Source organism: Lates calcarifer, linkage group LG13, assembly GCF_001640805.2.
Source record: "Lates calcarifer isolate ASB-BC8 linkage group LG13, TLL_Latcal_v3, whole genome shotgun sequence".
NCBI classification, from domain to species: Eukaryota; Metazoa; Chordata; class Actinopteri; family Centropomidae; genus Lates; species Lates calcarifer.
In genome coordinates this window covers 7,607,178-7,625,604 of record NC_066845.1, presented here as the reverse complement: position 1 = coordinate 7,625,604, position 18,427 = coordinate 7,607,178, and the positions used below count along the sequence as shown (strand labels likewise).

Sequence of the window (18,427 nt, the reverse complement as noted above, 5' to 3'; positions counted from 1 at the left end):
GAAATTGCCTTACAGACTGATATCCTGTTGATGGTCTCAGTTCAGATGTTACTGTCATCCACTCTCTGTGCACACTGGATTCATCCAGGAGTCATCCAGATATCAATGGCTAAAATCAAACTTGTCTGATCAATGTGCTAGGGCTTTAACTCAATTGGGAGCCCAAACCAATGTTGAGTTTATCATGCTTTAACAAGACAGCAACCCTGTCTCCTCGAAATTTCATCTCTATATAACTAAATTGCAACAGAAAATAGGTTTTGTAGGAACCATAATCGCCAGCTCTTTTATGTTCAGAGGCAAGATGTTTGTGAATGAATAAAGAGCTACATTTATTAAGAGCAGTGGAGTCATTAGGAGATGGTTGGGATGGATGGCTGGGGTACAATGCGCACAACTGCTGCACAAGAGACCAGTGTTCGCAAACTATCTGTGGTTAGATTTAGGCAACAAAAGTCCTTTGGTTAAGTTTAGGGAAAGATTGTGTTTTTTGTTAAATGTAAATAAACACATTGTATCTCAAGTCACTGTAAGCTTTTTCTGTATTAAACCAGACCAAGTCTTTCCCTCAGCTTAACCAAGTGCTATGAGTGCTAAAACATAACCATTAAAAAGTGCAATGATGACCCTGATGAAATTGAAATGTGTTGGTCTAACAAGAAAGTTATTCTACTACAAGAATTGCAGGAGTTTTGACCTTTGTGTACCATTCTAAATAAACACAGTAAAGAATATAAAATACTGAATAAGAAAGGTCAGACCAAGAGTTCAGATAATATCAAATATGTTACACTTGCTAATAAGGAAATTGGCATAATAAGGTGTTAAATGAATTCAGATTTTTCATGCAGAGCATGTAGATAGTGTACAGCAGCCTCTCATGCATGCTCTGATCATAGAACAAATAAGCAAGGATGCAGCTCTAAAGGGCATGTTAGCAAGTGCTATTTTAGGGAGGTTAGAGGAGGGGCAACACCACTGGAACTGATTATTACAATTATGTAAAAAAGTCCTACAGGGTGAGATGGAGAGGGTGATAAGAAAAGAGAGGGAGGCTAGAGAGGAGGTACCGATGAATCACATCGAGAAAAAAAAAGGCAGAGAGAGAGATGGGCATTATGTGAGTCAGAAAAATGAAACAGTAAGTGAGAGAGGAAGTAAAGTAAAATAAATAAATCGGAGGGAGAGAAAGAGAGAAAATCTCGGTGAAAACATGCAAAGAGTGAGGGGCGGAAAGATAGCGACAGGGAAAAAAATATCTCTAAGGGGAAAGATCCCTATTTCCCTCCAATTTTCCATCCTATTAGGCAGATTTGCATGTATCTTTATTCAGCATGTCTCCCCCACCTCCAGGACAGGTGGGAGATTGTGGAAAGGATGGAGGGGGCAGGAAATGGAAGATAGGAGAGATACAGTCAAAGATGCATGGGTGAAAGGAAGATGGGAAAAGGAAGAGAAACAGGAGGGAAAACCCTGAGGAGCAAAGAAGGAGAGAAGAGAGGGTATCATTGATTTGTCCTGCTTCACAGATTGTTTCCCCTCCACTTCTCTCCTTCTCGCTCATCTCACCTCATAGCTGTGTGTGTGTGTGTCTGTGTGTCTGTGTGTGTGTGTGTGAGACAGACAGAAAGCTGAAACTATCTTCATGAGGTATAAGATGTTAAAATTTTAAAATTTAGGAGCCATTCTGACTTCTTCAAAGCACATCACAACCTCTCTCTTCCCTTACACACTCACTGGTTCAAAGATACCATTCAGAGAGTCTCTGTGTCCCTTTCACCTCCGTCACGTCTTCTTTTCCATTTTCTTTGCCTTTCATATTGGATTATTCTCACATTTTGATTGATGATGATTGTGATCCTGATGCCATCATCCAGATTCAAATGACAGAAATGATTTAATTTGTTGTTATGATTAATATCTTGTAAACTAAGTTCTAAGACATGTTTTTGATTAATATGTTTAAGGTGCAATTTTAAAGCACGTAAACTGGTTATTTCTTGGAGGGTGTCACAGGGTTCTTTCTTAAACCTCCCAAAAATCCAAAAATGGTGGAGAGGAAAAATCCCAGGAAAAACAAACAAACAATGTGCAAAAAAAAAAAAAAAAAACATCAAGAAAAATTCAAGCTCAATAGAGTTCTTCAGTAACTCAGTAAACATGTGCCAGTAGTCGTTACCTCCTCTGCATCCAAACCAGGACTGCCTTCCCTGGGCCACAGCAGCCCCTTAGCCCCTCCCTCCAGGCTCAAGAATTAATAGAAAAAATACATTTTCTCCCTAACAACGCCTCTAAAGGCTCCACAACACAAATATAAATTAAACAAAAATTAACTGTATTTTTATAAGTACAGTTATTTGCATCCACAATGCATTGACTGGAAAATTACAGATAAAATAAACAAAGACCAAAAATATATATTTCAAATTGGTCACATGAAACCCCGCGAGAACATGGCATATAATAGCGGCAAATGCTATGCCCCCGTTTTGCTGCATCATGCTCCGCAACCGGAACGACTGATATGCCGCCGGTGAGTAACATGTTTAAATGTATGTTTAAAGAGACATAGAACTACCAGGTGTGCACCCCTGGTCGCTCTACTTCAACAGGAATGGGAACATGACTGAATGATTGGAAAGTTTGTTAACTGGAGGAAACGGGATGGATCGGAAGTTTATGTGTGTGCGTGTATGTGTGTGTGTAAGCCAGTACATGTGTGTGCGCTCCCCGCCGTCAGTGACGGAGCTGCTCCGTCACAGAGGGGAATAGGTCTTCACTAACCCTTAGAATAATTGACATTTGGTATTGTGAATTTTTAAGCATGCCAAATTTTAAAACTTAACTTTAAATTTTAAATTTAGTCCCCTGCCATCATGTGAATGATTGTGAGCCAAAAAAATCAGTATTGAGGATGGAGATGAGGTAGAGCAAACAAGTGCCAAAAAACACAGCTCAGTGTTTAAGTGTTGGGAACCTGCCATTTGAAATTAACACGATCCTAAATATACCTTTATGAAACAAAGTTTTATGGAACAAATTGCCACCAATTGCCAACACAGAAAAAAAAATATTGGCTTTGAAATTACAAGAGGAGTTGTGAGATGCCTATTCACTTCAATACAACCAGGGCTTTTGGAAACAGCATGTAGCCATTAACAGAACGAGTAATTCTACATTCACCACAACACTTCGCTGTGGTGTTTGCTACTTGCTATGGAGAGCATTCATTAATTTTTACAGTGGCCTGTGGGTGCAAGAGCACTTCAGCTTAGTTTTTGGTTTAATGTTACAAAACATTAGTTTTATTTGGAACCCCTGCTATGCAACACAAACTGTGCATCGGAGTGAGTAAAAACATTTGCGAAGCCATTTTCAATAACAGTGGAGGTCTGATGTGTGATGACTGAGCCTCTCCTATATAATTGTGTCTTTTCATTTTGGGAAATACACTTCTTTTTCTTTGTTGACTTAGATGAAAAGATGGATATTGATTTAGTGTTCAGTGCAGAAATGATGTGTTGAGGACACGTAGACACATGCAGACTAGTCTACCACAAACAGTGGAAGTACAGAGGATCTGTTTGTCTAGTCCCATCAAAGGTGCCTTTAATAAATTATTCATTGATACCTGTGGACAAAGAAAATAAAACTGATAGCTTAGCCATTGGGGCTAGCGGCTAAGCTCAGTGATAGCACTCACCATCTCATTAGTCTTGTTATGAAGTTGTTGGCTTTGCATGCTGTGAAAACCCAGACAAAACCCAGGTGATGCATAGATGTATTGATAGAGATATATTGTTTCTGTTTTGACAAAGGTGAGCAGTTTCTCTCTTGCTTTGTCATCTCGCAACTGACCTGACAGAGATTAAAGTGATATTGATCTTCTCGTTTAATTCCCAGGCAGACGGCAAACAAGCATATTTCCCTAAATGTTCAAGTGTCACTCTAAAGCTCTGGATTTCAGCCTTATCTTTTGTCCTTCCCTTGTCTTAACTGTGGATGGGGCAGGAAGCTTGAATACTTCAGTATTTGCAGGCTTCTTCTGTTGCTTGATTGATGTCAGCGATTTGTTTTAGCTGGAAGGTCGTGTCAATCATGAGTGAACACACATGCACTGACCAGCGAGTTATATTCTGGGTGACCACAGCACAGTGGACACCGGACACAAATTGAAGCTGACAAACTGCCTCTGGTGTCCTTGGATCTGCTTTAGTGTGGCAGTGCATGTGAATTTTTGCTGTGTGTGCCTGTATATGAGAGAGAGATATCAAAAAGCATAGAGAGAGTTGGAAAAGAATGGGAGAGAGAGTTAGAGACAAATAAGGGAAGCAAATAAGTGAAGCAAACAAATATGGAAACGCAGAGGAGTGGGAGACAACAGTTTTTAACTATTACCTGCTGTCACACAAACCCCATTGGGAAATTCAGTGTGGTGCCAAACAAAAACACCCGTTGTGTAAACAGTATGGGTAACACCAAACGCTAGCCCAGCAGCCACTCATCTGCATCTCCTTTTGTTCAGACAAGCCAGGAGAAGTTTTATTCCCCAGATACTCTACTGTCAATCCTGTCTCACGTCTCAGCTGAGACAGAATCTGTGCAGTGACATAACGAAACCAAGCATAAGCACAGTGATTTTTAAGGAAATGCTGCTGCTACTGTATATATGGATGCATATGATAAGGTTCTGCTATATATTATCATTTAAACAATTCTGGAGTCGATGTGCTGTAAGAGCTCCCAGGCTCTGATGGATAGAAAGAAAGAGAGCAAATATGAAAGAGAGGATGAAAGAAGAGTAAGCGCTATTGTGTGTGTGCATACAAAAGTTTTCATTCTACTCCCTGCCTATTTCTGGAATACTGTAGGCACAACTGTCTGTATGAACCCTGTGCCTGAAAAGAAAAGCATAGGATTGCTGAGGAAGTCAGCATTGTAAATCTCTGATGTCAGCCCTCTTCACCATCCCCTACCTTGTTGATTTGCTCTACCACTGTGCTGCAGTGAAATATGAGATATCCCTGTCTGCATTTTAACAGGAATACTCCCTTTTTTAAAACCATAATCTGAGGGTTGAGTGCCAAAAATGTTGATTCCTACTATTTTGTTTACAATTTTACATGAACCTTTTGATGCAGTTACATATTCTGTAAGTTAATACTCATCCATCATGATTTTTGGACCAAGTCAGACCACTTTATATGCACAGATGACATTCACACAAGGAGAGGAAATAACATCTCAATGTTTGTGACTGAGATGTTGTGATATTAATACAACATTACTTTGGGTTGTGGTAGAGACAGAAAGTCAGGCATGTCTGGGTGGATGGGAGAATAATGGTTCAGATAGATTAAAAGAGAGAGGTGGTGGGGGACTGGCTGGTCTGAGAGTTGTGTGAAGTCGTGGGAGGATAAAATGTTGCAGGAAGGAAGGAGAAAAAAAATGAAGATGCAGCCATGTTTAAGCCCTCGAGCTAATGTTTTTATTTAAGTCAAGTCAAAGAGATGTATGGATGGATGAGTGCAGAGGGGGAGTGATGGATGGACAGAGGGGAGAAAAAGAGGAATAGGGATATGAGGTAGGTTGTCAGTCCTTGGGTTAATCTTGGCTATGCAGTGGATGGATGGATGGATTGATGGATGGATGAATGGACTGACAAGAGCAGGGATGTGGAGGCCTAATTGCCTGTGACCTGGTTGTAAACATGGCACTACTAAGCTGGCAGCAGAGAATGAGGGAGGGATCAGTGGCAAAGAACTGAGAGTGAGAGAGCAGTGGTATCTGACACCAAGGTTGTGTCCTTGTGTTAAACACACCTTGGCTTTGTGAATAGGAGCAGACAAGTGGCCCGCAGAGAGCAGAGGCAAGAGGACCTCATCTGAAACTTTGAGGCAGGAGAGGAACATTTCAGGGGCAGAGAGATTGGTCAAGGATTACAGAACAAGGAAGAGATTAAGTGAGGTGAATGATAAAATTGGTATTGGACACAATGGTGAGCGTCCACAGAGACAAAAATGTCACTGCGGCAGGCCTCAACATCATGTGTTAATATTGTTGCTCTAGCAAGGAAAAAAGAAGCAGAGGTTTGGCAATTCATAAGAGTGTTTGTCAGGGATAAGGTCTTCTCTACAGGAAAGGACACTGTCAGGCCAAAGCTCAGTCTGGGGTAAAGCTGCCCAGCAAGGAAAATTTAAACTGCACTCCAAGTGAAGAATACAAAGGGAATGGATAGTCAGACAGAAGGAAATAAACGATAACATAAAGGTAGAGAGACAGAGGTATGTACAAAGGTAGGTAGGTAAAAACAGATGAAGATTAAAAGAGCATTTTAAAGACAAACACAATTTTCCCAGCTGGTTTGCCACACCCTCCAAAAGATGGGGAAATTGAAATAGTAAGTCATATACGGGAGAGAGGCTTCACAGGTCAAGTATAGCAATATTAAAGAAAGATACCAATGCTGATGTTGACAGTGACTGAACGTAAGGTGCTCACATTTTACACATTGCATATCATTTTGAATCTACTGATTGTCTAAGAAATAAGGAGGCACGGTGAAAATGTCTGTAAGGAGAACATGTAGAGAACTGGACAGTTCCTAGGTGAATGAGTAGCATTACCTGACATTACCTTACTTTGCCATCGAAGCTTGGCAAATTTTCCATAAACTTTCCACATTTTCTTGGAGCTAAATCTGTGCTGGATCTGTGACAGATATTCCCATGGCACTGGCACCAGCAGAGGCAGAGACTGCTGCAATGATGTAAGTGATGAAGGAGCTGTGTGAATTGATGGAACCCATCAGCACATCGGTCTCGCATGGTCCTCATTTCAACATTCTGTCCTTAACTCAATTATATTACCAGACACATAATCCCCCTGTCTAAAAGAGGCATGGCTGCTTTTAGTCACAAATTCATCCACAAAACGCCACCTTCTCAGCACACAAATGGCACTATTTCCTATAAGACTTAATTTCTTTATACTCTAAAATGCCTACTTTTCTATTGTATTTCTATCCCTGTGGTCTGTAAAGTACTGTTTATAAAACTGAGCACTATTTTACAAACATTGTTTTTGTTTCAGATCCTATCTATGAATCCCAAAGTGTAAATTTGGTAAGAAATTCATACTGCTTATTGCTCTCTAAAATGCAGACATAAATTTAGAGACACTCAGGCGCACTAAAGAAAGGGTTAGAGAAACAAAGAGTAGCTGCATGACTTTAGTTCTTAGGTGTAAATCCCGCCTCTAGAGGCCAATCATGGCTTCTTCACTCTTCCACTGAATAATCAGTAAATATTGGCTCAAAGCTATTAAGAACGCCAGCCAATTATTCCCCTTATAATTACTAATACCTCGTTTTCAGCATGAAGTTTTTTCATCACACATGCACTTACCATAATAAGAGTTCCCCAGGCAGCAGTTAACCCCCTAAGAACCACTTTACTATCTCAGTAAGGAAAACAATTTCTTTTAACCCACACGTAATGTTCCAGTCCCAACTATAGGGGCAGGGGCACCATCACCTCACACTATATATCTACTCTTCATTAAAGCTGTAGCCTGTCCTTACATAAGGGGATGCAGAACTGGATATGTGCTTTGTGTCTCAAAGCACTGGCTGCGTATAGCTGGGTGCCTGTCCTCAGTGGTTTTTCTTGCCTTCTTCCCACTGTATGCTGAAATAACATGTAATCCCCATGACCCTTTTAAAAGGATAAAGAAATTAAACTGAACTGAATGCAGGCAATTTACTGTTTAAAATGTGTTGTTTGTTGGTCCAGTCAGTTGCAGCACCTTGTGAAACCTCAGACATGTGAATGTGTACTGTTCTACTTAAGGGTACTAATGGGTTTTAGAACTTCTCTTAGATATGGTTTTATCCATCAGTGTTCAATTCTAAAAATAAGGAAATTAATTTCTCTTTTTTTTTTAATTTCTTTTTTTTTTTACTTGCTGGCCCCTGGTTCTTCTTCCTCATTCCCTGATATCTACACACACATACACTCACACCACAGCCTATCTCAGTCTAGCAGGGGAATGAATGCCAAACAATCATATCATGAAATAATCTGTGAGTGAATCACCACATGCCTACAGTAGATTTTCTCATAGGCTTAATAAGCATAGGCAAGAGGGATTTACGGTGTGTACGTTCCTGTGTGTGTGTGCGTGTGTGCATACTGTGGTTACACACACTAAAGTGATTACAATGGGGGGGGGCTTTGGGAGGATTTGCATTGGTTTGATATGCCATCCATCTTTCCCTCCCTCTTCTTCCACCTCTTATCAGGCCTCCCTCGCTCATTTCATTTCCTTTCCTCTCATCTCTTTTCCTGTCATCTCATTCTGTACCTCACTCTCTCTCGTTCTGCCTTCTCTGACTTCCCAATAGGCCGTTTTAGGTGCATGCTTTTAGTGGACCACTGAATTATATTAGCGTGTGACTATCCATTCTATTCCTCTGGTCTGTCTATCTTTGTCTTAATTCTCTAGCCTCAGACCATGCCCATACTAATGTTGGTAAATATGTTAACATTTCCTTTTCTCTGTTTATCCTATTCTCTATTTGTCCCTCTATTCACAGCAAGTCAGTGTTTTCTAATCCTGAAAATTGGCTTTTGGAAAAAGCTCTTCTAATTGGACATATTTGAAAATGCCAGTCCAAAGTGGTAGCATGAATAATGAAAACTGAGGTCTTTGAAATTACAGACTTATGATTGTCACCTTGTCAGGGTTCAAGTGCTTTAGCTTAGCAGTAACATTAAGAAGACAACTTTGTGGCATCTCCAACAATCTCAACTGTTCCCTTTCTCTCTCTCTCTCTCTCTCTCTCTCTCTCTCTCTCTTTCTTTCCCTCTTTCTCCTTTTCTTTCTCTGTCTCGCTCTCTCACACACAGAATACATTGACATTAATCATTTTTACTACTGATCTTACAGTGTCTCTGTTAGTGATTATTCTAAATGGAACAGCAAAGAACAAAGCACATAAATACAGCCACAATGATGTACTCACAACAAATAAAGTCTGTAGTAGTTTATTTTAGATGAAGTCTAGAGAGGAATAATATTTAGTGTAGAAATTTACCAGCAAAACAAGGTAATTTGAATTGAGTGCAGATGTTGTTTCTCATCCTTCTTTATTTTTCTTGTTTGTAGCAAGTCACTGTTCTACCCATTTTTAAAAATTATTAAGGGTATTGATTAGGAATAGCCCACCTCATTTGTTACAGTCAAACCTCCCTTTCTTACTGTACTTTTTTTTTCAGCCCATCCCTCTCTCCTTTCTTCATTTAGACTTTCCTCCCTTCATTTATCAGTCTAATTTGTATCTCTTATGACAGCCTCTCACACAGCTACTCCTTCTTGTCTCTTCTATAATGTCCCTCCTTCTCTCTCTCTTTTGCTCTCCCCCTCTTTCTCTCTGCCAGCTAGGGCTGCAGGCTTTCAGCAGCATTACAGCGTGTAAACCTCGGATTACAGCAGCCAGAGTCTGCCTAGCACTGCATGCCTCTGTGGTTCACAAATACACAAGTGTGTGAATACACACCCACCCACACACCTCATACACATGCACATACAAGATATTTACATAGCCATGGACACACATGAACTTTACAGACAGAAAATACAGTTATGTACATAGCACTCAGGCAGACACATACTATGTACACAAACAGTATGAGTACACATTCAGTACACACACAGCTTACTGCACAAACATCGACACCGTTCTGCTCCATCTCAAGTTCCATAACTCCCTCTTTACTCCCCATGTCACTACCACAGCTAACTCGCGAGAGGATTACCCCCCCTCTCTGCGAGTGTTTACCTAACTTCTCCACTTATTATTGCTGCCGTTTACCCCAACTACCCTCCCTGTGCTTTGCTCTGTTGTTGGCTGCCTCTCACCACTTACCGCAAGTTGTGAAAGACACGTAAAGATCATACGTTTGTTTGGGTTTGGTTATCTCAACTTGTCCTGCTGGAATGCCTGCGAGCCATCCTCTCTCCTAGAAATTATGTTAATATACTAATTTACAACATACTGGCATCTGTCAAGTCACAACATGTTCATACTGAACATACAGTATTTGCAAAACACAGATTTACAACATTTTTAAGTAGTTTTTCCCTGTAATATCCTCTCTTGAAATAGAGTATAGCAGTTAAAGCATAATAAAACTAGTCTTGAAACATGAGGCAACCTGTTTACTTTATCAAAATTTAACAGAAATTACTGCCTTTTCTTAACTTTAACCAAAGTGTCTCTGTTGCTTGAGCCTAATCACACGTGACTCACTATGTGAACCTCAGTCTTCCATGCCAGCCACCTACCTGCAAATTCCCTGTAGTACCAAAACATGGTATTCATATATTTCATTCAGTGGGAAAAACCACTGCCAGTGAACATAATCCAGGCATCAATTGCATTTTCTGTAAAACACGTTTTGCAAAATGCTATAGATACTATATATGGTCCTAAATAAAGCTCAAACCATGATACACTCTTTGCCAGTGTTTGCGGTTTGGAATCCGCTGTTGGAAACCATTGGATTGTGTAGGTGCTTAAAGGGGTTTGGTTATTTAAAGACTCCCACTTTACATGTCATACTTTCATCAGTGTCACAGAAAACATTTTTCAAACATTTACTGCTTCAACGTTTGATATTCTGAATGAGTAAATGTTGCCCTTCCCAGGGCAATGCACCTGAAAATATATATTAGTTTTTCTGGGCAGGAAAGCCGTAGGCAGGGAATAGGCGAGAACAAAGACAAGAACATTATGTGCCCTGAATTTAATTTTAATTCTGTTTTGATGTGAAAAGGTGGATCTACCCCTTTATACCACATTAGTTCAACTTTATCTCCTCTTAGCTGCCTTATGATGTTAAGACTGCTCTTGCTAGTGGATTTTATGTATTTTTTTGTTGACTGTCCCCTTTTCTTACCCTCACCTGTCAGTGCATCTGTGCAGGTTTGTCTGCTGTTGTGAAAGTTGTTCTTTGTTGCACGTCCGTGATGATCTATCCATCTCTTCATTCGTTTCTCTGTTCCGACTTCCCTATCTCTGCTTTCTGTGTTGTTTGTGCCTGTTGTCTCTCTCTGTGAGATGAGTGTCAGCTTACGGGAGAGGTCAAGAGATGTGTTAATGCAACAAAAGGACTGCTTTTGGACAAACCAGGCTCAGAGACAGGCCCTTGGTGAACAGCAGGAATCACAGTGACGGGTGACAGGACTGATTGTGTGTTTGTGAGTGTGTGGTGTGTGTGTATGTGTGAGGGTGTTGGACAGCTGAGAATTGAAGGGTGCCAAGTGTACTCTCCTACCAGAATGGCAGCAAAATAGCCCCTAACTGTCCACACGTGCAACACACACACACTCACACACTCTTTTAGACTGAAGATGTCAGTGTCAATTTCTTTAGAGGTACAGTACATGACGTCCAGCAGTCAGCTGCCTACCAGACCTGTCAAGGTTTTAACAACTGAGTCACACTTACTGACCAACTGAGTGACCAGCTGACTGGCTAGCTGACTGACACACTGGTTAACTATCTGAGTGCAGCTGACATTCCATACTTTGACTTGTTAGGTGTCATTCTCTACTTCCTCAGCAAGACTACAGGATTCAACTGAGAAATCAAATGATAAAAGGTAGTTAGAGTAGGCTTAAATCCAGACCTTGAGATGTTGACTGATACTGAGACTGCATGCAACAAATCCACTGCAATTTGGAGTTTGACCTGATGCCAGACATCTCCATTTTTCGGTACAGACCAGAACACACCAGTACCACACCAGAGGCAAACAATGTGTTTGTGGTTTTTCATTCTCCCTGCTCTGGCATGTTTTTTGAATCTTCTTTCCAATATAAAGTCAACTGCTAATGTAGCGATGAAAAAAGGAGGTGAAGACGACGGCCACACAGTAAAACTGCCCTCGTTCAGTCTCACTTATAAAACCACAAATCCATCTACCATTGAGCTTTATGTAGAACCTGCAAAAAGGTTTCAGCAGGATTATAGCTTTCTGCTTCTTGAAGATAGTGAGTCACAAAGTTTTACTGATGATCCAGATAGGTGCTCCAATTTTTCTGATGATGTTATATAAATCACCTGTGGTGGCCTGAGTAACAGCTTCTCCGTGTTAGTTGGTTAGTCTTTTTCACCCAGTTAGCTGTGGTTCTTGAACTGGCTCCATTCAGGAGTCTTGGAACATGGGGCTATCTAGTCAACCCATGTTTCCACCACTTTTGAGCAGAACCTTTATCAAATATGTGTCATCAACAGGGTGGGTTGTACAATACACAAGGGATCCTGTAGAATATAACACACTCACTAATGTTATCACAGTATGCAAGGAAAACCTGCTATATTTTGGGTCCAGCTGGGGACCAACTTTTTAATGGGAGCCCACAATTTATTTTAGCAAAATTAGATGTGTGAACTGGAACAGAACCTGTTCTCTATTGGTGAAAAAATGTGTATTAGATAATGTCTCACAAATTTAAAGGTAATATGGACAAAAGTATAATTATGTTGAACATACTGCCTCTCTGATGGTTTAAAACCATAATTCCAAGGCAATTTTACATTTCATTGCATTATGATATCTCACCACATACAGTATGTGCATGTATAATTTCTAACCCCATGTGTATGTGCATGCATTATTTATAACCCTATTTAAGTATTTAATAACTTTAGATTATTCCTGTTGTGCTTAACTTCACTTAACATTCCCCAAGGATTTACTTCCTTAACTGTAAATGCATCTGTATGTCAGCTTGTACATGGATATTTGTGTGTGTGCGTGTGTGTCTGTTTTGAGGGGTGTAGCATATGTTTACATCTGCATACATCTTCAGCCGTGTTCTGTCTCCGGCCTCATGCCTCTTCAGCTATATGTATGAAGTCTTAGTAAACAGATATCACAGGAGAGAAACTACACACACCAAGCCACAGGTTAAAAAATTATATACACACTACAACACTTGAATAAGGGAGCAATTTATGCGTCCTTGAGTGTGTGTGTGTGTGTGAGAGAGAGAGAGATCTAGAGACATAAATATAGACATATGCCCCCCCTGTATTTATCCCAAATACCAGACAGACATGACAAATGATGGACGTGAGGGGAAGGGAGAATGACAGAAAGTGAAAGACACAACAGACAAATAAAGTTGAGAACTTTTCCTCCCGTTAACTCTATCGAAGAACTTTGCAGGTAACCCTTATCAGGTCGCACTTCCCCACCGGATCCTCAACCTTTCACTAGTCTCCCTTCAGTTTCATCACCATCAACACTGTTTGACATCTCTCCCCTCATTTTCCTATGGGGGGAATAAAAGCAGTGACAGAGTACATCATTTTTTAAAATGACTTTGCGCCTGTGTTTTTTGAGTCTCTCTCTTACTTTCTTTCTCTGCTCTCTAGTTCTCATGTTGGTTTTGGTTTGCCTCTTTTTCCCTCTGTCTTTTTCTCACTTCCCATTGAAGAGAAGACAAAAAAACAAAACCAATAAACACATAGAGAGATAAACAGAAATTATGTAAACATATCATTAATTTATTGTGCATTTCTTTCTGATGAGGTGCTCTTGGAACACTTTTATATAGCTTAGTTTTACACAAACAAATGTATTCTCATTTGCCAAACATATCTAAAAAAACAAACAGGTAAATTGATTCCAAAGAGATGTTCTAGGAACTCCATTGCGTTCATGATTTTTATTTAGTAAGGCAATAATTGATAAAGCAGTTCCTTCTTATTCAATTAAAAACAGACGCAAAATAAATTAAATGATAATACAGTTTAATTATTAAGTCATTTATTCATTTAAAGTTTGGTATTCAAAAGCCTATGAAAGCAGAAAGTTTGAATTATATATACATACACCAAAATACCATCTAACCCTCCCTAACACACATGTATACACACACACACACACACACACAAACATCTTCCCAACAATTCAACCAAGCAATAAAACAGCTTGCAGCTCATCTGGGAAATCAGAACAGAGCTTGTTGTTGTCGCTATTGTAATGATCGGTTTGTATAGACTGCTGTGTGAATGTTAGTGTGTGTGTGTGTGTATATGTGTGTCAGGGAGATAGAATGAAAGAGTATGAGTGATCCGGCAGAACCAAATGTGCAGTCTATTACCTCAGGTCCTGAACAGATCATCTGCTATCAACACTCTCAAGCTCTCATTCTGTTCTCTTGTGTTTTTCTTGTTCTTTTTATTTTGTTATTTTTTCCTTCTTGTGCTACTACCCTATGTTCCCCACCACTGTGTATAAAGAGAGATACCATATAGACATTCATATACAGCCCCAGTTAAACCACTGACTTGGTATCAGACAAGAAATCTACATTCTGAAAGCACCAAAGAATATCAGAGCAATTAAGTGACAAAACTAAATTGCAATGCATCAATAACATAAAGTTTCTTATAATTACAGAAATGTCTCTGAAAGGTAGCTGACAAAATATTATTTGGAACTGACAAACAGAAATTTAGTCCACAAAACCTTTGAGTGCCTAGAATGTGCTCTTTGTAATGTCATAAAGTTCGCAAGCAGTTCGAATTTCAGAAGCCCTCTTAACCAGATGATATCATGCTGCTGGCACACTCCTATAGGTCATATCTAGGAATAGGTACAAATGACTTACATGATCATTTAGGTTGGAGGACGGCTGTGGCTTAGGAGGTAGAGCAGTCGTCCACCAATCAGAAGGTCGGTGGTTCGATTCCCGGCTCCTCCAGTCTGCATGCCGAAGTATCCTTGGGCAAGATACTGAACCCCAAATTGCCTCCGATGTGTGTGTTTCACATCGGTGTGAATGTGTGTGAATGTGTTTAGAAAAAGCACATTAATATATAGAATATGTGCTGTGTGAATGTGTGTGAATGGGTGAATGTGATCTGTAGTGTAAAGCGCTTTGAGTGGTCGAAAAGACTAGAAAAGCGCTATATAAGTACAGTCCATTTACCATCCATTTACTTCTTAAAACCACATTAGGTTTTCACTTATAATCAAACAGTAGAGTGAATATACTGATTAGCCCATCTTCAATCAGTAAGGAGGAGATCATCAGTGAAGCTTCTGTTCTATTCTAAAACACTGTAGGGGAAAAGAAGGTGCCAGAAATCTTTTGGTGAGCTATCGTTAGCCAGCTTGTCGTGCAAGAATTTTGTGTAGATCTATTCTGGCTGTGCTGTGTCAGCTAGATGTGTCCAGCAGAGCAGGGAAAACATCTCAAGTCACTTTCTCTTGCTGTCTGACAATTTGTGTCACTGTAGTAGCAGACATATGAAAGAATTTTGTATATAATGAACAGAATGGCTGGACAATAATTTTATGAGCATTGTGTCAAAAGTCAAGTTTTTTTTTAGATTAAACATTGCGCGAGCTAATGGATTTTCCACATAATCAGGCAGCATGTTGTCTGGTTTAATCCAAGCTTGTGACAGGTCAAACATACAGATGTCAAGCCATGAAAGACCTTCATAACAGTACATCTGAGGCCCATCTTCACTTTCTTATAGGCCAGTGCAATCAGAACTGGTGAACGTGAGAATCACTGTAAAGTAAGGCTCGTTGAGAGCAAAGTGTTGTCTATTTTTCCATTTGATGTTCCCTTTGGAGCTCCTCCAAAGGCAGTTAAATGATTGAATGACAGTAACAGTACCCAAGGTGATTTTCTGGAGGCGAAAACTGTTCAGAACTGGAATGAAATGTACCCAAAGCTGTAGTCAAACACCCATTCTTCCATAATTAGAGAAGCTAAAGTTACTGATGGTTGGATCATTGGTTCTGTAGGTTCTGTAGTGTTTTTGTGGGTTCCTGTTCACTGATTCCCATAGAGATATCTCAGAACGTAGACAGTATTATATGCAGTATTGTATAGTAGAGTATAGTTTTCAGTTGTCTTCCACTGAATTTGTGATGTGAGGTAACTCTCCCTTTGTATTTTTTCCATCTTCTCTAAGTACTTGAGTGTGCTTATGCACATGCAGTTCAATATCCATCTCTACATATGTGCTCTAAATGCACAAATATGAGACTAATCTTCTGACAGTTGAATAATGACTGACATGGAAAATAATTTCATCATGGTTGGATGCTTACAGTGCTAATGACCTGTTTTTGTTTCCAAACCCGCACCATGATTTCTACAATTTGTAAGTTTTTTTAAATACATTTACTGTTTTTATTTAGCTACAGTATATTGTATGTGTTTGTGTGTATGTGAGCAAGAGAGAGAGAGTGAAAGGAGACAAATTGTCTCCAACAACAGCTCTTCTGTTGAGTTTTTAAATTATTTTAAAATTGTAAGTGTCCCCTTGTATTGAAGAGATATGCAACACTGCTGGAAAAAAACAGCCCTTTTTAATTCACCATGTTTCCTTTTACATTATTAGCTTACATATTACACAGTTTATCAGCAATTTGCCAGCAATATTTATTTTGCCCTTGTAATTGTTTTCCTGAAATCCAATTCTATTAGGGAACAAGGCAGTTGGGCAGAACTTGCCTAAGTGGGTTTTTCAAGTATAATTGCTTTGCAGGTAGTCGTCTCATCAAAGACACAATGATTATAATAGGGCATACTTTTCTATATTTTATAATTTCATCATAACAACAGCTTAGAACAAAAGTATCAAATAAAAGAAGGGAGTTGAAAGGGCACAGATTAAGAGAACTGAGTTTGTGGAGTTATTTGAGAGGCAGATATGGGTGAGAGATGCATGGGCATACTTTCAGACAGCCAAATGGAACTGAGTACATATGCTTGGAAAGGAACTACTTTTCACGGAGGGAGCAGGAGGGCTGGGCACACAGACTATAAGGTGGAGATTAGGCAGTCATTGGTGCAGAGCACTGATTCTGGTGCAGCCTGGACTGCTTGCTGCAACAAGCTGTCCCCTCTCTGTCAGATGATAGAGACAGAAAGAGGGGGAGAGCATAGAGACACAGAGGGGGCGATGGAGAAAGGGTTTGTGGGCTGAAAAGAATTGGAAAAGGGATTGAAGGAAAGAGGGAGAGGAGAGAGGACAGAAGGAAGGCTTGGTGTGCAAGCTGTTTGGAGACTTCAGTGACACACATGTTGCTCATCAGCAGGAGAGAAAGAGGGGGGAGGGAGCACTGGAGGAGGGAGCGGGAGACAGGAGTGGTGAAACTGCTCGGCAGCTTGTCTGTGTTCGTGCCTGGCTACTGTCTCTTTACCGCAGTGGCAGACATATGAGTGTTTGGCGGAGACAACAGAAGGAGTGTTACAGAGCTACAGAGGATGGAAGCGACACACCAGTGTTTGGCAGATGAGACACGGTTAGCACAGAGAAAAGAGAAGGGATAAAAAAAAGCATATTATATTTTCCTAGCTATTGGTGAAGAGTAAGCAGATAAACTACGAGGAGATAAGAGTATTCCACAGTAATAATTCAATATTGCACAGCATTAGAAAGCCCAGAATCAAATCTCTCCCTCCACTGGTGGAGCTCATGATGTGGGGTGAGAGGAAGTGCGGCAGCTAATACAGCAATTGCCCAGGTCCAATTTCATGGAGAGTTGCTTTTTTGTCTATACCAGCAGTAATTTAAGGCAGTGTAGGACAGAATTTTTGACAACATTTATTCATACTTTTCTGATAGCTTTACTTTTTACAACTTCCTGTGCATATTGATTTTGTTGCAGCTGCTAATCTCTGGCAGTGCCTTATACACTGTTCCCAGCTCTATTGCTTCAAAATGTCACCTGCTATTGATTTGCGTTTGCAATCGCAGCGAGTCATGTATGTAACAATCAGACCAAAAGCCACAGAGTGTTGCACAGAGTGTTTCGATGTGTTTGCCACAGAGAGAAAGTGAGAATTCATGAAGCCTCAAAACACCCCTCAGTGATTGTGAGGTGCCATTTAGGCTTGAGGATACCTACATGCTGTTTGATTGTGTGTCTGTTGTGATGCGTGTGGTTTGTGTTCATCCAGGTGTGTGTGTGTGTGTGTGTAGGATGGGTGGGCGAGTTCTGTGGAGTGAAAGGGTTTGTTGTAACAGTAAATGACTCTTCTGGCCCCCACACAGTACCGGTCGATGGTCCAATTACTTTTAAATGTGTGTGGTTACACATCCCTTGAAGTGCCTGAGGTCAGTGTGTGTATGTGCAGTGTATCTAAGTGTTAGGTGGTCACAATGAGGGTGGAGGTGGAAAAGTTGATTCGTGTTATAGTAATGTAGGCTGTTGTCAGGTCACCACAACTAAACAATGCTGAAATACACATACTTTAGTCACTGTTTGTGTGTGACTTTATTGACCTTGAGCCCACTTCGCCTCATACTTCCTGTCTCAATCTCTCCATCATTTTTCCCTCTATTCACCAAAACAAATAGCACTGTTGACTATTTTACTTA

General features: G+C 40.2%; 1 protein-coding gene across 1 annotated transcript in view; it reads left to right on the top strand.

Moving 5' to 3' along the window:
• Nucleotides 1–18,427, top strand: part of grid2 (glutamate receptor, ionotropic, delta 2) — a 416,866-nt gene that overhangs the window by 289,140 nt on the left and 109,299 nt on the right.